Source organism: Columba livia, chromosome 1 (genome assembly GCF_036013475.1).
Source record: "Columba livia isolate bColLiv1 breed racing homer chromosome 1, bColLiv1.pat.W.v2, whole genome shotgun sequence".
NCBI lineage: Eukaryota > Metazoa > Chordata > Aves > Columbiformes > Columbidae > Columba > Columba livia.
The window spans coordinates 139936921-139964265 of record NC_088602.1 but is presented as its reverse complement, the minus strand read 5'-3'; the positions used below and the strand labels follow the sequence as shown (position 1 = coordinate 139964265).

The 27345-nt window shown below is 39.6% G+C and overlaps 1 long non-coding RNA gene across 2 annotated transcripts in view; it reads right to left on the bottom strand.

The window, feature by feature from the left end:
* The window catches only part of LOC135575627 (uncharacterized), a 38556-nt gene extending 18469 nt beyond the window's left edge, over window positions 1–20087 (bottom strand). For both annotated transcript variants that reach the window (XR_010466761.1, XR_010466762.1), the window contains exons 1-2: window positions 19985–20087; window positions 2416–2523 (exon numbers count right to left, since the gene is read on the bottom strand). This is a non-coding gene — a long non-coding RNA (uncharacterized LOC135575627). The remainder of the gene's footprint in view (window positions 1–2415; window positions 2524–19984) is intronic.
* Between the last annotated feature and the right edge of the window lie 7258 nt (window positions 20088–27345).

The window sequence follows — 27345 nt, the reverse complement described above, 5'->3', positions numbered from 1 at the left end:
AAAAATATCCTACAAAATTAACTTTTCTTTTTACTGAGAACTAATAGAAAAAAACCCCAACCAACCAACACACCACTCCAGCAAACAATGGACTACCCTTACTCATCACATGGACAGTTTTCAAGTGTGAGAGCTAAGGTGCATGTTTATACCCCACATCTGGGTCTTAAAATGGGCACCTAGTTTTATTAAAATCAGAATACGGTCTTCATCACTGCTATGAACATAGAACTGTAGGATTTGATCATATTAAAATATCATGTTTAAATCTGTATTTATAGTGGGCTTAAAAGCATGGAATATTTCCTTATTGTATTTCATAACTCATTTGACTGACAGTGAACTGAGCCCAGGATCACACCAAGGTTACAAATCTCTTGTATCTAACCAGTTGAATTCCTGCACTGAGTACCCAAACAACTTAAGTTTCAATGTAAAGTCATCTAAGGAAGCAAAGATATATCTGTGAAATGAGGACTTTGCATGTGAGCTTCAGTTGTTCCCTTTTATCTTCTCCTTCCATAATTTCTCTCACATCAAACAGCTTTTCTGGCTCGCTACCTAGCCAAGTAATATATAGCACAAAACAGACTCATACTCTCATTCATCCAGGGGCATTTCAGTCACAGAGAAACACAAAGACAATTACAAATAGGAGAAAAGTTTCCCCTAAAAATGCTTTGGCCTCTAAACTTTGAGCAAATAGAAAAAGAGTGGGAAGAGTCAAGTAAGCACCTAATCAGTGATCCTTGTCAGCTATAGCCGGGGCAGGCAGCAGGTCATGACCATCATATGATGCGAGTATTAAAGTTCCATTTTCCACTCAGTTGAAAAGAAAAAGTAAATAAGGAAGGCAAAAATTATCAGGCCTGTTAGGATTTAGAAAACTGCAAAGCACTGAACAGATAAACAGGCTATATAGTACACACAAAACACTGAGGGATGTCTCAGAATTTCTCAAATTGGAAGGGACCCAACAAGGATCATTGAGTTTGACATCCTGAAAATATAACCTCAGACCTAAAAAAGGTTTTCAGAATTGGGTACATAAGATTTGTAAAAAAGTGAAATCGGAGTACATTCATATGAAAAGAGCATGACACCAGTACTTGCTGAGGACCCTTTTTTTAATTGACAATTTCCTTGCTTAACTAGAACATAAGAAGAAAATACTGTAAATGCAAGCAACTCTGGTATTGCCTTAATGGAGACATTGCATCTCAGTGTAATTTTACTAAGTGCTCTACCTCCTATCTTGGAACCCTGGTATTAGCTGGTTATTCTTGAATGACACTCACATCTGTAGTTTAAATTTCTAGTTTAGGCTCTAGACCCTATGAGGTGTCATTTTCAACTAGCAGTAAGGTAGCTGATACAGGAATGCAACAGAAAAGTCACCTGCTAAATCAACCCATAGATCTTTTTATATGTATAAATACATATATTTGCATATGTATGTCTTTATATCTGCAAGCATGTTAAGATCAAGTTCTGTTGATAGTCCATGGCTGCTGCCTGTGTACATGTGGCACTAGGAAGGAACAGAAGGAATTGAAGGACTGTGTGCCATTTCAGGGCTATGGTCTCATTGGCATCACAAAGACATGATCGGTTAGCTCAAACAGGAGTGTGGTGATGGCTGGGTACAGGCTTTTTAGGAAGAACAGGCCAGGAAGATGAGGAGGGGGTGTTGCCCAGTATGTGAGAAAGCAGCCAAAGTATGTGGAGCTCTGTCTGGGACAGACTATGAGCCAGCTGAGGACTTGAGAGTCAAGATTGGAAGGCAGATAAATATGGATGTGGTGGTGGGTAACTGCTGCAGTCTGCCAGGTCAGGAAACCACCATTTCCAGACTATTAGAAGAAGGAACCTCACATTCACATATCCTGGTCCTTATGAGAGGCTTGAACCACCCCAGTATCTGCTGAAAGGCAGCACAGCAGGACACAGCAATCCAAGAGGTTTCTGGAGTGCATCAACAACAGCTCCCCAACACAGGGGACTGAGGACCCAACACAGAGAAGTGCTCTGTTAGACCTGATCCTTGCAAACAAGGATGACCAGGTCAGGAAACAGAAGGTTTGGGGCAGTGAAAAGTCAAGTGTTGGTTTAAAGCACACACTAGCAAAAACCAGCCAGTTTCAGGGATTTGATCACCTGCTTAAAGTTGGGTGTGCGTTTAAAAGCTTTCCTGGATCAGGGCCATTAATATATACACTGGGAAAAAAAAAACAAACATGTCAAATAGGTTATAATGCATCTAAAGAGCAAATTGTGTCTTGAGTGCTGCACATACATTATTGTGCTCTGACTTAATGAAGCATACATAATTACAGTGTTTGCTTTAAACAATGTGCTATGTTTCATGTAAATACCACAAATAGGAGGCAAGATGAACAACAAATTATGTCATACCTTTTAATTGAGAGCAGGAAGATGTAAGCTTAAAATTTCTTTGGATAACACCAATCATGTCCCGTTATATACTGCTGAGTCTTTAAAGGACAGATTTCTCACTAGCCCCTGAGGAAATATAAATAAAACAGAATGTGTTATTGCTGAAAAATATTTGCAAGACATTAACCAAGTTCGCAACCAGCATTGTTAACTGCACAATAACAGGGCCTTTATTCATTGGGATGCACATGTAATTTATTCCATGTAAAAATCGTTATCACAAATATCAAACATTCTGTGGATAATAAATGACAGGACAGTAATAAAACAAAAAGAGCTTTGTTTCAGGACACAAAAGCAAGTTGACCCTTTTGATTTATTTGTTTTTCTAAAGGAAGGAAATGCTCATTTAGTAGATTAAAAATGAAATAGGGAAGTTGAATGACAAAAATCTTGATGAAGATGGTACTTGTTAGAACTGTATGGAAAGATAACAAGTCATTATAATAGAAAAATGTGAACAGTCCAATAAAACACAAGTATGATCAAAGCTGTGAAAAAAATTAATCCGTTTTGACATTTGAGTGATGTGTTGAATGTGTGCATGGATTTGAGTCATTTAAACTATGTTCATGAACAATTATGTCTAGGGAGCACCTTGTGGTATAGTTTTCTTTCATCTTGCCATATAAACTTCATATGGCTTTATATCATAAAGCAAGATGGAAAATATTTAGAGAACTACAGTGTCACTGGATTAATCAGATTTATTTTGCTACACTTTTTCTTAGAACATACACATTTTATATTCCTATAGGAGTGACACCTTGAAGTTACTGAATAGTTGAAAGATTTATTGCAACACCACATGGAAAAGTAGCTGCAGAGCACTCACACAATTTCCTTTTGGAGAAACCTCTTTATGTAAAAAACTGAACTATTCAATATGCAGGCATATCATGGTAACCAGAAGCTTTCTTCTCTCCAGGCTACACAAAATAAAAAGCGAACAGTTTGTTGTAAATCCAAGTATTGGACCTAGATTATATTTTTTAATCTGATATGATAGTTTAATTCAGGTTAGCATCAAATTCAACTGCATTAGACACTGAGTTGAGATGTAATATAAGAACTGTAAGGTGGTAGAGGGGACACAGTCTTTTCTAATTGCTACCACATTTTTGATGCAAGATCCTAACTGCAAAAGCCAAAGGAAGTTTTCACATTGATTTTGATGAGATCAGGCCTTCATGCCTGTCACCTGTACTCTCAAATGCTTGAGCCTTTTTTTTATAGTTACTATGTGAGGTGTTTGACAAGAGATATAAACAAGTGGTAGCAAATAGGAGCAAGACATGAGTATTTCAGTGTTCCTTTGTAGTGTGCAAACGTAAGGCAGGGCTTCAACTGTAGACATTTCCAGGGAAACTTTGCACAAAACATCCAATTCTCTAACCTTGCAAAGGCAGCGTTACTCAGCTGAGACCCATTACACTGAACAAAGAACAGAAATACCCCTGTCACCCTGACTAACAGGCAAGCAGAAGTTGCATTAAAGAGGTAAGGCTTTGAATAAAGGATTCCTAAATCCTAGAGAGCTAGTGCATTGAAACACATGAAGATGACAAAAGGTCCACAATAAAACCCCAAACTATCAGTCGGTAAAAATCCACAGTGGCGCCTATTCTAAATGTCTTTTTTTTCTGAAGTAGTAAAGTTATGAAAAAATAACCTTTCCGCTGTGGAAAGCAAATGGAAAAAAAGGCTAGGAGAAGGCTGGTATCCTACCTCTTCATCTCCAGCAACACTGATTGCCACCTTCTCCCATTGCAAAAGACAAACAAGATGAGATAAATATCTCTCAGGCTTGTTTGTCCTGGTGTTTCAAGACACTCCAGTTTTGAGTGAGGGGTTAAGGATATGAAATGGTAGTAGTCTAGTACATGTCCAGTACATAAATTCAGTTAAACACATGCTGACAAATCTAAATCAAAAGCTTCATGATTCCAGTTAGATGCTGCATTACAGCTGAAGTCTTGGATCTGAATAGTGGCGACTAGAGCACCCTAAATGCGAAAGAAAAGAGAAAGGCAGGGGGAAAAACCTAGCCACTAGGAACCACTAATGCAAAATAATTTCTGTTCTATGCAGCCTCCTACAAACGCCTAAAATACCCCTTCATGGCCTCGGAAGTGGAGAGTTCTAGGTACAAACCTAGACTTGACAGTTTGGAAGCAAACAGCTGAATTATCCTCAGAGAGCTGTCAGGCTCTTGCAGCCCTGAAACCTAAAACACTATGAGTCCTGTTCTGCTTGTCATTTATGACACAGACAGCTTGGCCTGGGCATCATGTACAGCATGAGTCACCACATCACTCCCAGTTTATGCAGAAATGAGCAAGCCTTATGCTACTTCTTAGTAAGGTGGGGGAGACGTCACCTCCCAGAGGGGTCTTTTTTCCAAATGAACTAATTACAGCCATTCTTGCTCTGAAAAAGCTTACTTTTTCCCACCTCGTGCCAAACGTGTACCAGACTCGACGCAGTGTGTGACCAAGAGCACTGCAAAAGAGGCTTCATAAAACAGTAAGAGGGTCATTTCTGTGATACATATCACTTCACACAGCTGGCTGCCATAACTCAGGTTAGTATAACTCTCCTGAACTTCACCCTTGCAGAGTACAGAGTTGGGTATCATCATGTTTGCTATCACCTGCTCTGGCAAGTCTAGATAGGTATCTGCCCAGTTTACTTCCCTTGCATGCTCTCCCCTAAATCATTTGTCCCCCAACATCACCCCCTTCACATTTTCCTCTCTTCAGGTGCCTATACGTCACATTTTCCTTTTGTCCCTTGTCAAGTTCTTCAGCTTGCTTCCTCTTCACATCCTCCAGTATGTATGTGAGTATACACACAGGTATATCCCCTCCAACTGCATTTCTAAGTTTCTTATAATAACCTGTCTAACTTCGCAAAACACTACTTCTCCTTACTGCTCCTGCCTGTACCCTAATAACTCCGTGTCCCCACCACCCTGCCTGGCCCCCCTGTCACGAGTAGCATGCTACCTCATTTCTCAACAGCAGCTCACCTGCATCCTGTTAGAAACAACATAGACTTACCAATCCGAGACGTTAAGCAATGCTTATAGTAGCTTGGATTGCAGATATTTTCCAGAAAACAAACAAAAAGCCACTGTAGAATAATTCTGTATTTTTTCTGGGTTTTTGAACCTTTGGGATTTTTCAAACTTCCTCCAAAAGACAAACATTAAAATGCTTTACTTTTTAATTAAAAATGTAATTATTTTGTTCAGACAGTGCCATAATTGGAGTTTCCTGTTATTAATACAAAAAAATAATAAAAAATGTTACAACTCCTCAACCTTTCAGGAATAGAAATTGCCTTTTTGTTCTGTTGGGATAGGACCTGAGTCCTACCAACAAATGCTAGCAGCCACAACACTGTCACTTGACTTTAATTGCTTGCAGTGTGCATTAAATTGTGTCTCGAAGTTTAGAGTAACAATCCTGTGACTATGGCTTCAGCTATTTTTGTGATAAGAAAAAGCAGAAACATTTTTGATTATGCTACTTTAAAAGACCAAAAGTAGTAAATTAATCTCAAGAACTAATTAGTGGCAAGAACTGGAGAAAACAGCTTAGGTGGGGATGCATAGTATTGTCGGTCATCTTTATTGCTACCCTACTAAAAAAAATTATTCTGGCACAAATCCTATACAAGCAAAAGTTATCCTACTGGGATACAGAAAAATCATTCCTCCAAAGTGTGTTTACACTGCTTCCACATCCATTGCAAAGCAAATATGAAGCCTTAAGCTAAATTGTTTGAAACAAGCTAGTAAGAATGTAGCTGTACCTCTATACATTGATTTTTTTATAATTTTATTTCAGGTAATTTGATACTTGTGAGACTTGTAGCAGTCACATTGGACAATACTCACAACAAGGATCAAATCTATTATGTTTCACTGCCAAATACTGGCAACATGCTGAGAAATATGTAATTCCATTTACTATGCAACAATCTCTTTAGTTGCTATATCTATGGTGATATGATTTTTAATAAAGCCTTGACAAGGGAAGAAACCCCTTATGTGAATGAGAAGCCTACAGGAAAATGATGAAATACACTGCCCCAACTTTCTCTCTCATGTCCTTATTATGCAACTCATGAAGGAATAATCCCACCTGGCCTGAAGGTGCTGCTGTGTGGGCATTAGCCATGGGGCACTGCCCACCTGCACCCTGGTTCAGTTCTCTTTGAAGTCAACATTAAAACTTACCCGGGTGCCACTGACAGTAGATCCAGGCCCCTTAAGTTCCCAGAAAAGAAAATTGAAGGTAAAAAGAGGCTAGATAGGACTGTTCACTACCCTTATTTGTTGGGCTTTGAAACAAGCAAGAAGTGGCAACATCAATGTGAACCAGCTGAGGTTCAGACTGGAAGAGATCTGTAAAAGTTTTGCTGAAGCAATGGGTTAGATCTGCTGCTGCCAGAAGCAAGCTTAGAAACATGGAGCTGAGTATAGACATAAATACACGCTGCATTATTACAGAATTGGGTTCTAATAAGAATTGGGCCATTTTTGCCCCTTTTGCAATAGATAAAACTAAGCGGAAAATCCCAGTACTGCATGTAGGATTCAATTTTTCCAGCACATGAATAACCAATATATTTGCCAAGGAATCATAGAAACTTCAGATCTGACTTTGGCAGATAGCACAAGTGTGATAGAAAGATATAATTGCAGAAAGATAAATTTAATGTTAATGGCAGTTTGACACATAGCTGCACATTTAGGAGGGGAGAAATCAGAGCACACTCCAAGATACATTTGATGGTGTTGGAGAAAGGGAGTGAAATACAGAGTGTGATGTCATATAGAGAGACTGTAGGGACAAGTATTTTGGATTCAAACTAGATGCTCTTTAGGTAGAAATACAGAGAATAGTCATCTGGTTATTTTAATTGACCACAAGTTGACTATGAATTGCTGATACGATGCAGCTATGGAAAGATGTATTGGAATTCATTAATGTTTCCCAAAATAAAAATTATGAAATTTATTACAAGAGCACTCATGAGACTTCATGCAGAATATCTATGTGCTGTTCTGGTCATATGAAGATGAAAAACAGAAAAATATGTTAGCAGGGGAATGGAAAGTAGACTGGAAAACAGCTTGACTTGCTTAGCCTAGGATTAAATAAGACTCAACTGGGACTCTACAAGACTACAATTGCTCAAGATCGATAATAGGAAAGGAGTAGGATAATTTAAACGAAAAACAATGTCAGACCAGTACAAAGTGATATTAAAAAGAAATAAAACTAGGCTCAAAATTAGAAAAAGAAAGATTCTGGATCAGCCAGCTTCTTGAGACATGAAGACCAAAATCTCTTTACTTTTAAGGTAGTGAGGTGGTCTTACAACAGACTGTCCTTAGGCTTGGACATCATTGATAGTCACATATTTTCAAAAGGCGTAAATTTAAAAAGATTCAAGTTAATGAGTAATTTTTTAAAAAATGCATTGAAAACAGTATTTTAATGATACTACATAACGGAACAGAGATAAAATAGTGCACTTGCCCTTGGCTTTGGCACCTCTCAATTTGAAACCCTCTAGCCATAAAACTCTGAGTTTGGTTACAAATTTAGGCATATGGTTAAGTTTATATAGTTTTGCAAAAGTGGCAATAAACTAACTAAAAGAATATGAAAAGCACATGGATGATTGTTTATCTGATGGACTGAACATACAAGGTACATTCAGACAGCAGAACATTTTCACTGGAGTTTAATAATGTTGTTTTGGAGTAAGGCTGAAATTCTTTGTAGTTTTAGTTTCGTAACACTATCCATCTGGAATTTCCATTTCCAGTTATTATAATAAAAAGCTTTACAGTGGTATTTTAACTGTTCATTTTAGGTGGTTTTCACACAGAAAAGTTTACTTGAATACTAGATATACTGTAAACATACTGAACATCTGGTAATTAAGTATAGTGCAGAGTAATCTCCATAAAGCCTGTATCTGTGGTGAAATCTTTTTTAATAAATAGTTGATAATGGAATGAAGCTATTAAAAAGAACCACAGCACACATGGTGAAGAACAGCAATTATTAATTCCATAGCATGAATAAAAGCTTTTCACTGTCCATTTTACTGAGAATCTTTAAGATGGGACCGTTCTGAAATGTGTCAACATAGGAAAAAAAGAATACTCCATAATTCTACTAGATCATTTTCATAATTATTCAAATACCTCATGAACTCTGTACAGTTCTCAGGCTGTTCATACCCACTTCATGACAGCACAACCTCAAGAGCCTTCTTTTACCTGGCCATGACACCATCCACTTTACAAAACGTGAATGGAGGATCACTTATTTGAGTCCCTTGTAATAAATACTTCACCATGAAGTAGTTCATGTGCATCATTTGTGGTGTCCATTTTCAACTTCAATATCAGAGAAGTTTTGTTCTTTGAGCAGAGTGAGATGTCTGAACAAATGTGATCACCTATCCTTGTTTAAGATTTCTTCAGAAGATTCTGAATGGAGTAGCATTGTCTAAATATGGATTCATTTTTTCTTTTAAGAAACCGGAGATCCCAATCTTCAAGCTCAATTTACTGGCACTTCACAGTATCCCAAACAAGTCACTATGCCACCAGCATTACCTGGTTGCCACCTACAATTTATTTCAAGGAATACCCATCAGAAGAAACAGTTAACACAACTTTTGTACATCCCTTTCTCCCAACATCTGCTTATAAAAAAATGTAATAATCATAACTGTCTTGGTTTCGGCTAGGACAGAACCAATTCTCTTTTCAGTTTTTCCTTTCAGTTAAGTTTCGTCTAAATAACTGCACTTTCTGAAGCTAACTACATTTTCCAGTCAATATCTGCTCCTAGAATTGATAATGCTTGATGTTTACAGTTATTACCAAGGTAACAGTAGGAATGTTATGCAAAAAGGCCCATGCTTATACTTATTCCTATAGAAACCAAAGAGGAGCAGAACAGTCACACCTTCAAGGAGGAGCAAACAGGACAGGTGACCAATCATTGACTAATGAAGTATTCCAACCCATCCACATCATACTAATTTTAAAGCCAAAGGATTACAGGGGTTGCCCTCTTCTTTCATGGCCGGCATCCATGAAGGACTCTGCCTATTCTCCTGCCTCCGATACCAATCTGTGCATTCCCAAATCTGCTTCTCATCTGCTGCTGAGTTCAGTCCAGGACTTCCCAGTGCCTGCCCTGGAGCATCAGTGGCACTCACCACCACAGCATGCAATTCCATGACCACTGGTGGAGCTCAATATTGCTTGTATATATTTTTTTCATTATTTCTAATATTATTTTACTATTTTTTATTGTTATTGTTTTATTAAAGATGTTTTAATTTTCTAACCCATAGTTACGTCTCCCTCTTCTCCTTTCCCTTCTGGGAAAGGAAGGGGTTAGTAGAGAGCATCTGTCATCTGTTTAATTGCCTGCCCAGCCTTAAACAGTGACACTGAATTTTTTTAATAGCAGCCTTTTTATCCCCTAGCATTTATCAGTGGTTCTTATTCTTAAACCAGGTAATCCAAGGCTGAGTTCATCATCCACCTTGAGCTACCAGATTTGAAAAGTTGCATGCCTTCAGATTCATAGGGGCAGCCTGTTTATACTACTGGATATTTTTCAACCTCAGCTTTCCCAATGACTATTTAAGGCCTTCTGTACTTTTTCCAGGAGTGCTGGCACATTGTTTAAATCACTGGTATGACTCATTTAGCTTATTCTCTATTTTAGCCAGTTAAGTTCCTCTGCTTTCAGTCATCTATATGTCCTTTTTTTTTTCTTCAAGAAATCAATGTCAAGACAACATATGAAGCTGTTTGACAGGTGTCAAGCAAAATGTGAGCTCATGCTAGCATCAAATGCCAATGCCATACACCAAGCTATCCACATCCACTGTCAAAGACATGCTTCTGTGGCATGTCACCTCTCTGCCGTCAGCTGCAAAAAGTTCCACTGACATTTTGTTTCATATAGCTCCAGACAGGAGATTAAATGTGACAGCAAAATTCTGCTATTGATGTTTATCAAGACACCCCTTCACAATCATTCACCTCAGATACACACACAATGTAACAGGAGACTCCTATTAATTTCTACTGTCCAGTTCTCTACCATAATTTGGTTGCCCATTGTTATCCATACTGCCATCTATTAAGCCCTTGAATCTCCTTAATACCTTCATGGGTGTATCTTTATGGGTCTATACCTGCCAGATGTCCTCTGTATCCTCAGCTGAAGCAAGGCCTTTGGACTCATACGATCACTCAGGCAAGGAGCTTCCTGTCACTCTTAAGAGTAAGACTTGCCTGGCTCCTAGGATGGACAGGTCCTCTGCAGCATCAACATCTTTCTCTAGTGGAGATGAGGAATGTCTATTCCTTAGCACCACAGGAGATGTTGTCTTCCAACTACATGTTGTTCAAAATGTGGAACTGACATCAGACCATGGTTCTTGGTGGTGGTGGCAGGGTAATGAGCAAAGACTGGCTACACAGCTCCTACTCACCTTGCCCACTTCTTCCCTTCCTCATAAGTAGTTTGCAGAGGGGCTATTACAATGCCCTGAAGAAAGCAAGGCTGTTATTTGCCTCCACTCTGCCTTCACCAATAGAGTAAAGGGGGCGTTTGCTACAAAGGTCAGCAGTGCACATGACACATGGCAAGTCATCTTTCTAAGCAAGTGACATCCCAACTGCAGATGAGAGCAAGGACATTCAGATGCTTGCAGAAGTTCAGCAACATAAAATCACAGAATCATTTTGGTTGGAAGAGACACTCAAGACCATCAAGTCCAACCATAACCTAACCTAACTCTAGCACTAAACCATATCCCTAAGAACCTCGTCTAAATGCCTTTTAAACACCTCTAGGGATGGTGACCCCACCACTTCCCCGGGAAGCCTGTTCCAAGGCCTGACAGCCCTTTCTGTGAAGATTTTTTTTTCCCTGACATTCAATCTGAACTTCTCCTGGTGCAACTTGAGGCCATTTTCTCTTGTCCTATCACTTGTTAATCAGGAGAAAAGACCAACACCCTCTATGCTACAACATTGCTACTTAGGATAATTCCTATGGCTCTTACCCACCCTGTGTACATATATTCCCACGTTCAAAAACAACACTGTTCCAAATGAGCTTTAGAGTTTGTTTCAGGCCTAGCTGCTCGAGGTTTTTTTTCATTGCTGACACCTCATAGAAAAGGCTTAGCGTACAAAGCAAGGTTGTTGTAGCAAAATATCAAAACCAAAGCATATGCACGAAAGTATATTTTTCAGATATACTAAATAATGACACCACTTGATAAATTCAGCAGGTGTTCACCCAATCTGATGTAAAGCACAGTAACCAAACCTGAGATATCGAAGTTCAAAAATATTTATCTTATCTTTGAATCTCCTTCAGTCCTTCCCACCTCCCAAAGAAAACCCCTCTTTCATGTCATGATCCACCCAGCTGTATACACAAAGCAAAAGTTGCCACAAGCCTTAAGTTGTTTGACAAGCAATTTTTACAGGGCAGAAAGACAGAAAATAAGGTATTTCATGAGAACTTTGAACTTCACATTGATCTGACTGTTATTGTTATGCAGCCAATGTATGGCTCTCCAGTCAGTTCAGTACGTCCTTGCCTATGCTTGAGCATATGTGTCTGCCAAACCATCTTGGAAGCTCACAGAAGGTGGAGCAGGTGCTAAGCTCTTAAAATGAACCAGAATTTTAGCAGCTGCATGAGAATAGTGCAACATAAAGAGATATTTCACCACCAGCTCCAGAGCTGTAATGGACTTTTTGGCACAAAAGAAGTCATAGAGGTTCTGCTCACAGTTGTTTTTACTACTTGGCATGCTCCTTTTCCTTTAACTTTCAGTGGCTTTTCTCCAACAATAAGCAAAAAAGAGGACAAAGTTTGAGAGAAAAGCAAAACTAAAATTTATTAGAATATATTCAGGAAATAATCCCAAAATATTATGAGTTGTTAGTGCCAACTTCTAGCTTTGATTTTTAAAGCCCAGTCATTACTCTGACTGCAAGAAATGTTCTTTGTTCCTTTTTATTTTAGAATATTCTGATGAGGGAGAGTTATCATAAAAAAACCCTGCATATTGTGGAGTTTAAAGGACTGTTTCAGAAAGCTTCTTACCAGAAAAATGGACACTTGTTTGTCAAAAATCTGAAAAAAAAATGTAATAACTCTGTAGCTACTGACAACAAATTCAGTTTCAAGTGCTATTTAAAAAACAGAATTTGCAGTGTTGCAAGAATTGCTGAGCACATCTGAAAAAGTACATGGGTCCAAGACCTTGAAAATCTGAGTTCTTGTCCATAAAAAACCCCTTCCTGTTTCCTTGAGGACTGCTTATGTGTGCTGCACATGCAGTACTGGAAACCTAATGGGTGGCAAGGGAGAAATATTTATTAAAAAGAAAACATATTTGCTTCCTATTAAAACACTTCCCAGTGCCGGGATTATTAAGATGTGTCTGTCAATTCCACCAAATGATGCTTCTACTATCATACTGAAGAGGAAGGGTGAAGGATTTCGCCTCATTTGCTGCTTGGAAACTGTGGACCAAAGACCCATCATCAACATGGCAGTTCAATATACTTGTGTTTGAAATTATAGGAAAAGACTTCTACAATAGTGCCAACACCAGATTAATTTTGATTTGCAAACTTATAGTTCTTATTTTATCAACTGGAAACTAACCTCCTGAAAACAAACCATGAAAAAAAATTACAGTGATAAGTCTTGCATAAGGATATAATTCAAATTACAATAGCTCTGGACAAATGTTGGGAAAGGAATTATTACCCAACATAGTCTGAGGCTCTTCACTAGCAAAGCTCAAAAGATCCTTGAGAAAAAACAAATTGAGTCTAAATTCCCTGTGAAGCCACCTTCTTTAAAGGGGAAAACTGATTTTCCATTTCTGGTCTTGCTAGTAGAATCTGCCAGAAGAGACAGATCTATGGATTTGCACACACTCTGGGGAATGTTCAGATATCTGTATCAACTTGGGGGATTGGACTTTCGAGGTCCCTTCCAATCCCTAGCATTCTATGATTCTATGACTCCAGTGTAAAGCTCAGTTGTGAACCACGAAGAACCTGTAGAACTTGTACTTCCTGAAACATGAATAAACAGGTCAAGAGTAAGTTACAATTTTGGCTTTCTACACAAGAAATTTGGGCTGGTACATGAAGACTGATGACCAGGAAAAGCCTGGTAGATGAGAATTCACAGGAGTTTTCCAGGTGGTAACTATGCAATCAAAGCATGGTCCATCTATCTACCCAGAGCCCTCAGACCAAGATCTGACAATAAAGCAATTGTGGCTTTAGGAATCCTTTTCTCAGATAAAAAAAAAGGCAAATCCACAGCCTGCATCACACAATGCATGTCTGCTATGCATGCTCTGCCAGTTCAAATTTGTTCTAAAAATGTTGATGTATCAACTCTGCATTAGTTGCCAGATCAATTACCTGTGCATGTTAGAGTAACATTACACTGGGTCAGGTATCTTCTGTCCTCCGGCAGCTGGCACTAATTTGGCTCAAAAGCAAAAGGCAGCATAAACTCCACATTCTGCTCCCTGAGTAATTTGATATAAACATGATAGTATGCTTGCATGTGACTCAGATTCACTTTGTATCGGGGCTCACTGTCAAGAAAAGCTGAAGAAGCCAGGGTGAACAGAAATACGAGTCATAAGTGACCATTACAACAAGATCCCCCAGCAGCTACCCAGCTGTTTGTGCCCAGAGCTCAAAATCCTCCAGCTGAACCAGGGCACACCATGCACACTTTTGTTCTGTGATGCCTCACAGTTAGATGCTGAGCTGCCAAATGAACTATGCTAAGGGATAAAATATCAAAGACTGACCTTAACTTTCCTTCCCATACACAGTAAGGCTGCCACCTGACATGCCTAGTTCAGCAGATTTAGCTTAAGACATTCTGCCTCTGTAAGCCAAGAAAGTAGTTTGCATTGATCCAAACTAATTAAGTGTGTCTACAACTGAGCAGTCTAGATAAGTTGGCCATCTAATACCGCTTAGACACCGGATCCTATGGATTTTTTCACTAGGGCTAAACCAGTCCAACTGCAGGTGCTACCTACTGAAACTGAAGAGTTGAGTCTTCCCCAGGATTATTTCTTTAGAGGTAACATCCTGCAGTACGACATTCTGGCTACTGTACCATTCCTGAGGTGAGAAAAATACCTGCACACTGACCTGCTAGCATGTATCTGGGAAACAACAACAAAAACCATTTCCATTCTGGAAGGTTTTTTGAAGGCAACTTATTGCATATGAGGAATGGAAATCTGTGTTTCTTTCTATGCTACAAGTTCTATATTACACTGCATGGGCTGACCTGGGACTCCCAAGCCCTGAAAGAATTAAATTTTGCTACAGGTGCAGTCACTAAACAATATCCACCACCTGAATATTATGTCATGTCTTGAAATAACCTGAAGTAGTAGTTGCCTTCCTACAGCAACCACATCTCCATTTTCATAGAAGAGATTGAAAAACTGGAAGAGGTATAACCACAGAGAACTTAAGCAGTTACAAAGGTAACCACATTTGCAGGAGACTTTTCAGGTGAAATGCATTCTACTGTAAAAGGTACTTTGCAACTTCTTTACAAAGGCAGCTGTCATACATTATACTTCAGTAAGCTCCAGGATCTATGTGGATACAGAATTATCAATAGCTACCTTCTAGTAGTGAAAAAAAGGAGAATAAATAGAGGAAAAAAAGAACACTCATTAGGCATATAGCCCTAAATGCAAGACTACTTCAAGTAACTTTCATAAGGAGGGGTCATGGGATTTATTATATAAGAAATTAATTGATGTTATTACTGGATCAAAAATGTGTTCTAAAGAGATTAAGAAGTCAGCCAAATTTGTATATACTGTGAACCAGAATTCTTTGAATGATTTCTAATCACCTTTTTAACCAGTTCAGGCTCTAACCTGGGGGTGATTTTTCTTTTCATAGATAGCAAGTATTTATTGTTTGTTGATTTTCAGTCATCAGGAAGAGACTGTATGGAGATGAACTGCACAGGTTAGCCTGCATTCATATCCAATCTATGCACTACAGTTTTATCTAGAAACATTTAGACACTACAATAAATGTGAAGGGGAGACATAGAATATACACTGGGAAACTTGAGCCAAATGGAAAGGATTTTCCTCAGTTTAAACTGAAATTCTGCCTTTTTACATAAAGATCTACAGTTACATATTTTTTTTCTACTGCAATTTAGCCATACCTCTGCATAGATATCTCTGGTTTCAGACCATGGGATTTGAACTATGCAAATCACGCATCTCGAAGTACTGTAAGCACAATTATTTTGCCTTTATGCCCTTCCTCTCCTGAGGTGCTTCGCTATTTATATTGAAATAAAATAGCAAAAACATCTTCAATCCTGAACTGAGATCCTGCTCTGCAACATCCTGTGCAGAAACAGAAGGCAATCCTTTAAAAAGTATACAACTTGAGAAGACACTATTGAAGTTTTCATTTCAATGAAATAAATTAAACCCACAGCAAATGTGAAAGCAGGGGAGGTCAAACATGTAGATGCTGAAGCTCGGTCAGGAAGAGATATCCAAGGCATGAAGCAAGTGGGGAAGAGTCTACCTCTGACTGTATGGTATAAGGTATAAGAGGAAAAATTTGTGTAGTCTTATATCCCACAGGAAGGAGCTAAAGAGGTTGTAACACAGCAATGGGATATTCCCCTCCTTTTTCAGGGGGGGCAAAGTGCACATATGACATTGTTTACTTGGTCAGGCAAGCGAGGTCTCAGACTTACAAGTGTGCCTCAAAAGCTTCTTTGTCTAATGCAAATTTAAAAAACATAGTTGCCGTAGGCAAGTTTGGCATCTCAACTGATGATAGACAAACCAAAACGACAGAGCTGTATGCTATGGGTCTATCCTTATTATAAAAAGAGAAAAAAAGTATTAGTAAGGTCTTCTCTAGGCCAGAGCAACAATCTCTTGTCAATTAACTGTGATGTTCTCGAATTGACAGAGAGTTAAGGAAACAAGCTACATTGCACTGTTCCAAGTTGGTTAATTTTTCACAGATCACATTGAGCAAGTTGGGGGAATGAAAATCTGAAAGAAAAATCCTTTCCCTTGCGGGAACAACACAAAGAATATATATAAAAGAAATAATAGATGCTGTTTGACCCCCTTCTAAATACACTAGCTTGCTTTCAAAATGAACACTTCACCAAAAATACATACAAGTGCATGCCTTTAAAATGGCTTAAATACACTGCCACATCACTCTTTATGGGTTTTAATCACATACCTCTTAAATTGCAATTCAAAGCACCTGAAACATTAAAAGAAATCTTTCTATACTGGCTTTTTTTTTATTCTCTGTATATCAAACCAAATAACTCTCCCACCTCTCAATGAAACAGTATCTCAAGTACTCAAATAAGGATTCCACCTTAGATACTAGCATGATATCACTAACTTTAGTAGTTGAGTATTAAGGATCCACTTGTTTTAAGTATCAAACACATACTTTTGCCCCTCTCAGTCCCAAATCACAGCCTTCACATTTAGTAGTACACAGTAGGCAGCCTGAGTATACAAGTAGTAGAAGAACATACTCAACTCAGCCTGTTTGTTTCCATTTGCACTCAAAAGAGGTATTGTGTTGACAGAAACGATGAGTACTTGAATAAAGCAGCTACTCCAGTATACCCCTATGTTTCAGAGTCTGTATTTTCCTATAATTATAGCCAATGAATTTTTACATGATCTTGACCAAAACACCTGATTCAGAGTCTCAGTTGCTCCAGATAAAGGCATATATGGGCGAACAAGTTTATTTCCTCTCCCTCTGCCTTTACTCCAAGCCCAAAGTTACACCTCTCAGGAGACCCCCTTAAAAAATGGCAAGGCCTCCTGAAGAATTTCAGCACAAAAACCAAAACAAACCACAAAAAAACCAAACATACACAAAAAAACACACCCCCCAAAAAAAACCCCAAAACAAAACATGCACATAAAACCCCAAAACAACAAAAATCAACAAAACACCACAAAGCCACCACCTATCAGTAAGCAAAGCTCAAGATACAGAAGCAATTGTACTCTATTATTGTCTTCAAATATCCCCACCCATTTCATTCTAATTGCACCAATGTGGTTTTTCTGATCCTTCTTTCAGAGGTGGCAGCAAGGCAGTTTCTGTAACAGAACAAGAAAGTAATGTGGACTGAAGAAAGTGCAAAGAGAGTGATACCCCGTCCTAAATCCAAACAGCAATACTCTGCCTCCTTTGCAACCACTTGAAGAGAAGCCACAGTCTCATCCCCATTAATGCCCAAGGTAACACACCATCCATTGACAACCCTACTCAACCAAGCTCATGATCATTAGCAGTACACTGGCCTCATCTAAGCTTTAATGAAAGATTAGACACATTGTTACTGTTTCTGTGTTGTGGTCACTCACTTCATGAGTCCGTCAACAGCAACAGGTTATAAAAAGGTCTATAGTCACCACAGTGAAGATCAGCAAAATATACTTGCTAATTTTTCTCTTCATTGGTAGTGACAAAATATAAAGTGACTGTTCTGCTGCAGTGAAACCTATGGTTTCTATCACCAAACTAACATTTCACAACTGATTTTATCTTGCTCATCTGTCATCAAAAGCATAGCGAAGCTTCAGTTGTCACTGCCGTTGTATGGTGCCTGTAGAGGTGCAAAAATCCCCAGTTGCTTCAATTCAAGAGGCTGACCACAATAACTGCCTATCACAAAGTATTAATTACAATTTGTTTGCAGTCTCTCTGGCCCAAAACATTATAGATGTTGTCACACTTTCTTTATATTAAGAGCCTCAGGGAACTGCAATAGTAGCTGACTGTTTTCCTTTATGTTAGGTTGCTTTTGGTAGTCTGTACCTGGTTTCATACTTCCACTCTTTTATCACTATTTTACCTGTGAAACAGCCTGTCCTGCATCACATCCCCTTGCATCTCCTGACCTCCATCACATCCCCTTGCATCTCCTGACCTCCTGCTGTTCAGACTTAATACCAACACATTAGAGACAGCCTAAAAGAACAGTCTTAACAAAACTTAAATCTCTGCAGTCCTTTTAGATGCCTCCATACAGCCAAAGTGACCTTTCTACAACTCAGCTATCTAGGCAGACACAGCCCTGACAGGGCAATCACACACTGCACTAGGCACTTCTGACAGGCAGTTCATTCACCCCTTTTTCCCCACTGTAAGCCTACACCTGTATTTAAGGGGTGTCAGGTCATTCTCTAGCCATTGAGGAGCTCAAGGGAGCAATTTCCAATGCTCCTCCCTCCAGACCTGTAACTAAGACATAAGTCGAAGATGGTTAAACCCAGTCATTTTCACCTTTTCTTCAAGAGTCTGACAACAAGCCATAGGGCTGATGGATTTATAGCTCTGGTTTTACAGACTTTGGCCAGAGAAAGGCAAAATAGCTTCCCTCACCCACCCAGCCCTGCTACTTGGCTAGAGCTAACATCACACACAGTGCTTACAAGCTTTAGCCTACTATTTAATTGCACATGAACTGTTCAGCATCAATAGCATGTTACACCCAATTAATACCTTGCTCTATACTCCTTGCTTGCAGGATCTTTGCCTCCTGGGTGGCCTCTCCACTAATAATTTGAAATGACTTTTGACAAGGCTGCATTTAAGGAGGACACACAGCTAAGCAATACAAGATGTCAGGCAGTACATTGTGGGGTGATTATCATGTGTCTCAGGTGGCAACAAGAGGCTAAAGTGCAAGTGACCTTAACCACCCAGCAAGTACAGTAATCCCCCTGCCACGCACAGTTTGGAGCTTCATCTTGATGGGAACATCAGGGAAATAAATCAGCCATCTGCATTTAATGGGTATTATGGGAACAAATACTATTGTTAAAAAGTTCATTCAGAGACAATCCATAAATCAGAGAGAAATGATGAATTATGCTCTTTTTTTGTTGTGCCTTTCCACAAACTGTGATTGCCTATTGACACAATTAACAAGAAACACTCTTCTTCTCTCCCTGCAAGTAACACAAAAATTAACTTTCCCAACCAGAGAACACCTCCAAACCAGGGCCTGCTCTCTTTAGGAACACAGCTCATGAAAACCTAGCTGTTGATCTAAATGACCAGCCACAGCAAGACTCCCAGGGGGACAAGCCAACTCTGTTGGTGACACCAGTACAAGCCATGCAGCACACTCACCCCTCAGGGCGTGAGCAGGGCTGGGACAGTGGCAGTGCCCAGATTCACCCATGGTCCTAGACCAGGTCAGAGGATGAGCTGGCCTAGGATCTATCCAGAGAGCATAGTCAGGAACAGCACAAAATGAGCCTAGAAACAGAGCTACCTTTAACAAATTCTCCAGCCAGGAAAAAAGACCAGAGACAGGACAGAACACAAAGCTACCTGTGACACAGCTTCAGGGTCCATCCAAGAAGACCAGCAAGGTAACTGAGACAGCAGGAACCAAAGCAGAGCACAAACACACTATGAAGCATCTCAGGAGAAACCTGAGACCCCCAAGCTGGGCTTAAATAGGGCTCCTGGAGTGATAGATGGAGTTTGCATAGGTGGAGGCCTCAGGTGTTGCTCTTTAGAGCCGTTAACACCTATCGGTGTCCTTACAGTATGGGCATAGCCAAGGCAGGTGCTTGGGCATGGATATAGGAAGAGATAAGATGGAAGGAGTAACCTCCCTGTACTCTTCAGGGTTGTTTGTTCAACTGGGAGACCTGAGTCTCAGCCCTCTGCTCGGCCTGCTTGAAGGTGAAAATAAGTGTTGATAACGGTCATAAAAATACTTCTAAATGGATTAACTGGTGTAACTCACAAATTCACTTTTGCTTCAAAAGAAAGATGAGCAACGGACACATTAAACGGTATCACAGGCAGCTGCCCACACATTTGGAGACAGTTCTCTCTCTTCTATGCTTCATAAAGCACACCATGGTTCAGTTTGGGTTTGTTTTTTTTTTTTTTGATGGTATGAAAGAGTAACTAGGAAGTGTTGGGAAGGTGCCATAAATGCTGAGGAAGCTACTGAAGTCTTCAAATAATAGTAAAAATAGCATATACTTTGAGGGTTTATTATTAAGAGTTGATGTTTCTATTTCTGGATGTAGAAGACTGTGTATGGGAATCTATCATATTACCTCCAGAAATATTTGAAAAGAAAAGCTGAGGAGGTTTAGGAGATACCACCTACAAGACACTGTGTTGTTATGGTACATGGCACTATAGGAAAACCCACTAAAATAACCCTCAAGTATATCAACACAGCCCCTTAAAAGATTCCTCTTACACACAAAAAAATTGAAAACAGCTGCAACAATTTCCTTATTGTGAATGAATTTGTATCTTTACATCTTTTCAATTCCTTTCTGTACTGAGATTTCTTCTGTTTAATTCCAGCCAGTTGCACTGGACTCAGTTTCCAGTCTCCATAAAGCCTGGCTCAAAGCTATCTTCCTTTTTTGCCTGCTGCACACATAGGTACAGGAACTGAGCACTCAAAAGCCTGATTCATGCATATCCATCTTAAATACATCCATGTTCCCCACCCTTCCAACTTGATGGGAAATGGAGCGCTTAGTACCATTGTGGCTACTTAGCCAAGCAAACAAGCTTGTTGCAAACAGCTGACAGATGCTGCTGAAAGTTTAATAACCCACTAGGAAGGCTATCCTGCTGAAGAGATGGGTTAATATTTTTTAAAGTGTGGCCTAAGTGACCCTCCTACTGCAGAATACCTGTATCCTGGGGCAAAAGTTCAGCTAGTCTCCGTTCAGTACTCTGCCATCTGAATAGATGGATGTGAACATGGGCAGCCAGGAGTCCTCCACATATGTGTATTCAATGTAGATACTTGGAGCACCATTAATAATGGGAAGCATCCAAATGTCCTGTCACCCTGAGCTTCCTAAATCAAGCTTTGTGTGTTTAGGTGATCTATATCAATAAAATCAGATCAACAAAAAAATGTCTACAGTGATCACATGTATAAAAGCTGACCTCTCTGTCTCCCTCATACCTACAAACACACCTTTAGCCACAAGAAATAACAACAAACATCTCCATGAGGCAGGACTGTTTTTCTTGTCAGTTACTGATCTTGTCTACATTTGCATTGGGGCAGGTGCTGGTCAACAGCTGTTTAGGAAAGAGTGAAGAGTTTGCCCTTCCTATATAATCCAGGACAACAGGAGTTCAAGGGAATGCAAAGACTGCTGTTGGCGCACTGAGACCTCAAATGGCACCATGTTAATTTCCATGTGCCCTGGGAAACTCTGAAAAGCATTTTTATCATCAGGGAAGGAACAGTTTCACTCACTGCTGTGAGAGGAAAAGGACTTTTTGTTCAACGGAATCACAGAAGTCCTATAGGACTTCCCCTTGTAGTCCTGATAATCATCTTTATTAGATTTCTGATCATTCAAGTCACATTTGAGCACCTTTCCAAAAAGGGTAGTTAAAGAAATAGCTTTGATAAAACAGATGGGTATCCAGGGATGTATGGAGAAGGCCAAACCGCCTGCTAGCAGGTAGGGAATGAATGGGGCCATGTTGCTTTTCTCCACCGTGAGACTTCTTGGTGGGATCACGCAGTGACTGGAGCTCTGTGAAGCACAAGGCTGTTCTTCCTGTGTGCTCCTAGAGCTTCTTCCTCGCTGGTATTCAGGACCACATGTAACCCTGGATCTACACATTGGCTAAGCAAACGCACACATACAGAAAATGAGCTTCCACCTGCACGGGGCCCCGTGGAATTTTCCAGGAAACCTGGCCAGAGTTTTGTGTTTCTAATAAAACCAAAACAGTTTTTAAATCCAGCTTCAAGCTTCATTGCAAATATTTCTCACAGCCTTCTGTAGCAGGAATAATTACTGTCCTTATTTATCGGGTAGATTATACAAATTCCCTAGTAAGTAAATTGTAGGATTAAGGGGAAGGTTAATGTGCTAGATTAAACTGACACATTTATTTACTTCCTGCCAGAAGGAAAGACTAAAGGACGGTGACCTATCATGTGTATTAATTCGACATTTAACCCTTCCTCAGCTCTAGTGATTAACTCTGCAAATAGCAAGTATCAGTCTGGCAGATTCTAGTGCAATACTTCGTACACTCAAGTTCTGTTGTCTCAAATATTTTATCTGTTTGGCTCCCAATCTTTCGTATGTAATGCACTGTACTTTTGCAGTGCCCTCTAGAATGTGAAAGGGCTCACATTTGATTATTCCTGCAGTCACCTCAGAGAAGGCATTACTTACCTTCATTTTACAAGAATTAACTTGAAAGCAGAGGTTATTGCCAATATTTCTATGGCTTGTCTGGATGAAGTGGACAATTTGTGCATGATTCAGAATCACTGACTTCTTTAGGAGCCCCTTAGAGTGATCTTCCTATTGTAAAAGCTGCAATCCGGGCCATGACAAGATCCCAGACGTCACATACTTCAGAGCAAAGGGGCTGTCTGGCTTTCCTGCTGCTTTCTGATACTGACAGTGGCATGTGGTCGTGTTGCATGGAGTTGATGCTACAGTTGAGGATAGTAATGTGAAGATGGATAGGGCTCTTACCTTCTGTTAACTCCATAACATCAGTGCATGTAAGCCCAAATAGGGGCTGGGCTGCTTTTCTCTTCAAGCAAGTATTCTTCTCATCTGCTTTCCTGTATTTAATTCTTTGTCACTAATCAAGTTGCATCCAACAGCACTGCCTGAGCACGTGTTGCCATGAGTAGCACAGACTGCTCAGACTTGCCCAAGCAGATCATATTGTGCAAACTAATGTTCGAGATTTTCTGGGACTACTGAGGTGGAGACTTCCTGCAGCATGTTACATGTGCATCCCTGCACCACCTAACTAGCCAGTGAGAAGAGGAGAGAGAAACAGGAGAAGCAACTTTCCTACAATCACGAACAAGTGATGTGGCAGAAGCAGGACTCTGGTCTCCAGAAAACTAACCTCCAGTTCCTAAACCCTTAGCCTCAAGAGTGGCATGTGGCAATGCACTGAAATAATGCAACACCTTCTGACACAGACTTGTCTTTCCTCACCCCAGCACTAGTGCCATGCCTTCTCCACTCTGGTAACCATTCCAAGGTGACTAGGAAAAGCCAGCTAGGTGCAAATGCCACCCAGGTTTGCACAGCAGGTTGGGAGCAAGGCTAGGATTTACCTCAAACCCGGTGACACGACCATCTGTCTGTTCTAGTCCCTTCAAATAAAAGTTTTGTCCCCACATGCTGGCCCTGACAGGTTTCTATATTTATCTATCGTTATTTTAGGAGGCCTGCAGGAGAAATGTATAGGTTACAGATGTGGTGCTCCTTGTTTTAGCTAAGGTTTCCAATAAGGATGGTTGTTTTGGGACAGAATCCCAGCCGAGAGTCATTTGCCGTTCGCCTGCCAAAGGGGGCTGCAAGTGTTGCCAGTGCTCTGCTTGACTTAGATTGAACAGTTCACAGCCTCTGAGGAAGGAGAGGAAAATTCCATCATGAAATAGCTGATTTAAAGTGCTGTATCCCACAGCGACAGTAAAGAGTGTTTGCTAATACTAATGCAGCTTCCAGAAAGAGATTTCAAGCTCAACTTTCAAAATGTGTTTCTGCTTGGGAGAGGGCCCAAATTAAACCCCTCAATGAGTTCAAAACTTCAGTGAGTTTTGGACAGAGAACCGATTTTGATTTTGCAGCTGATGCCAGTGTTGCAAAATGTGACAGGTTACAGAGAGGAGGAGGAGGAGGAGGAGCAGGAGGAAGAGATTCTAGTGACATGTCCACCTCCGCTTCTCTACGTATGGATAGTACCAAGCAAAGCATAGCTGCGAGTGTACAGGCTTGTCCCTCCGTTGTCAGTGGGATTTTGCATGTGTCAGAAATTGATATACAAGAGGAAGGTGGGGAGTCACCCTGCAAAATGTAAAACTTTGTCCAGAAATTTACTTGTAAGGAAAATTAGCATTGCATAATATGCTGATAACTAACATACATAAAAAACTCCTTTGCATTGATATGCAATTTTTGCAGATAATACAATACGTAGAGATGGCCAAAAAAAAAGAAAAAGGAAAAAGCAGAAAACCAGAATAACAGTATCTAGCAGAGAACCCGATAAAGACCATTCTCAAGGTCCAATATAAACTTCTTTCAATCAAAGTAGGCTAAAAAGGGAAATAATTCTCTCCAGATTTTGATCTTAGTTTGCAGAGGTTAAATAGTCGTAGGATTTTTGTGTGTTTACAGTTGATAACTCCCAGTAGAGATAAAGATGTTTAATGCTTGAAATGTAAGTTAACACTGGACATATTAAACATATTACAAGAGATTTATCAGAAAGAACATTAAAGACTATTATTAGCCCCAGCTGCAAATATCCATCATGAGGGAATGGCTGTATGTGAGTTAATTGCCTTCAAAATGGTAGACCTTATTTGAAACCCTTTTCAGTGGATGCCTTTCCACTGATTTCAGCAGCCTTTGGGTCAGACCTTCTTTTATTAGAAAGATATTCAATTTAACAGTGAGAGGAAGTACTGAAAAGCCAGGCACCAACTTTTCCTTTGCCTTCTCATGACAAGCAAGGTTACTCTGTGTAATCTGCAATCAAGATTTGGCACATCTTAACCAACGTAAACTGGATACCAGCTGCACTAAAACATCTTTGGTGAAAGGCTAAACTGAATGGGTCATGATTTCAAATGGAGAATGAGGGCTTATTCAAATTTCCATTAAAACCAGCTAAAAGATTTCTACATACTTTAACTATCACTGGTACTAGCTTTTCCTTCTCTGTTGAAAGCAATGCAAATTTTGCTACTGACTTCAGTTAGTGGAGGATTAAGGCTGTGTGACTTGGTATGATTATACAGACAGGGGTTTCAAAAGGAAACAAGGATCAGATGGCTACATGAGTTATATCTGGTTTTGAAAGGACAAGCCTATGTGAGATGGAGAAGTATTATGAGTATTTCAGGTTTTTTGATAGAGAAATCCCAAGTGTATGCCTAATTTAGCACTCTAACTTTCCTGTGATTAAGTTAGGTTGATACCAATGAAGATAAATTATTCTTTTCTATTTTTTTTTCCCCTCCTGGAGGTAAGCTAATAGATACAAAAAATATGATGTCTAATAGCAACAACAAGGTGAAAGAGCCACAAGAGAAACATGAAATATAGATACTTTTTTTTTTTTTACTAACAAGACGTGGCCAGTCAGCTATCACATTAGTCAGTTTAACTCTATATTGCATCCTTCCATAGTATGATTTAAGTAAGTAGATTTAAATTTCCCAGTACCCCCAAAAAAGCATGAAAATCAAATGATAGATTAGGCCCAAGTGGCCTATCAATTTATACTTGAACACATGGCTGCACGAAAACCAGAGAATCACGGTAGCAAGAGTCATCAGCAACCTGTCACAGATGAGTTTTGTAGGAGAGGAGATCTGTGATCAAAGGCTGCAGAATTCACCATTCTCAGCCCTGCCACCTCCAGGGATCTGGCACGGATGGATCAGACTGCATCCCTACAGGAAACTGGGGGGTCAAGAGCTGGGAAAAAGAGGCAAGTCTGTCCTTGTTGAATGGGAAAACACACAAAAATAATGGCCTGTACAAAACTGTGTTTAAATAAGTAGGAAAGATCAGCCAGATGGCTTATGAGAGGGATATTTTAACTTTAGGCTCTCCTTTTAAATTCAGCCTGTGCTCTTAGTGTTTGAAGCTTGTTACCAGGGTTTATCTTGTATGTTTAGGCTATTTCTTAATAACTAGGTGGCCATTCCAGAGGATAATTGCTGCCTTCCATCACTACCACAGTCTCAAATAGAAATATTGGCAAATACTTTCAGAAGATAGCAGCCTGACTGTAATACCCTAATTACACTGAGTAGCCCTAAAGCTCCCACTAAGTTCAAAAGTAATGCTTTATGCCAGGCAAGTGGAAAAATTTGGCCCTTGATAAACAGGCTGAGCAATTCACAGTTTCAGTCTCTGATTCATACATAGTATGGATGGTTTATCTAGAAGGAAAGATGAAAAGGTGATCTTCCACTGACTGCAAGTAACACAAATAGACATATCTAATTGTCATGTTACCATTCTACACTGCTTTCTAGGGCTGGCATAAACGTTTTCCTACCTTGTGGCAGTTTTAGGCTGATGCTTTGTGTTATTGTAAAATGTAAAGTTATGTTAGATGAATAATCTCATGTAATGTGTTACAAGACACTGCCACTGAAGGAATGTGGTCTAGAAATATTTTTAGTTGTTCTTTGTTTCCAGAAACACCACTTGGCTCAACCTTATAAAAAATAATCTGTGTTGAGACATCGTAAGCTGGAAAGGAGAGTAAGAACAACAATTACACAAAAAGGTTGAGAAACTTTAATGATTTGAGAAAACATATACTTAGGGATTTGGAGCCCACCTAGGAAATGTTGAATTACCACACTACTCAAAGTATGTATTTTAAATGCTGGGTGAAGTGCATGCAGGTAAGTCAAACTGTTGAAAGAGCAACTGCAGTAGTGCTGCCACACTGATATGCAAGCCACAAATCCTGTTGTTGAAATAGGTTATTGATAAACTGCTTCTATGGCATCCTCTGCCTATGAAGTCAGTTGGGCTTTGGGGAAAAAAAAAGAACATTTGATGTTCTGCTTGTTCTGCTTTATGTTCTCAGCACTATATCACTGACACTAAACTGAGAAATTTATTGCACTTGAGATTTTAACATTTTAAATCTGCACATATTTCCCATCC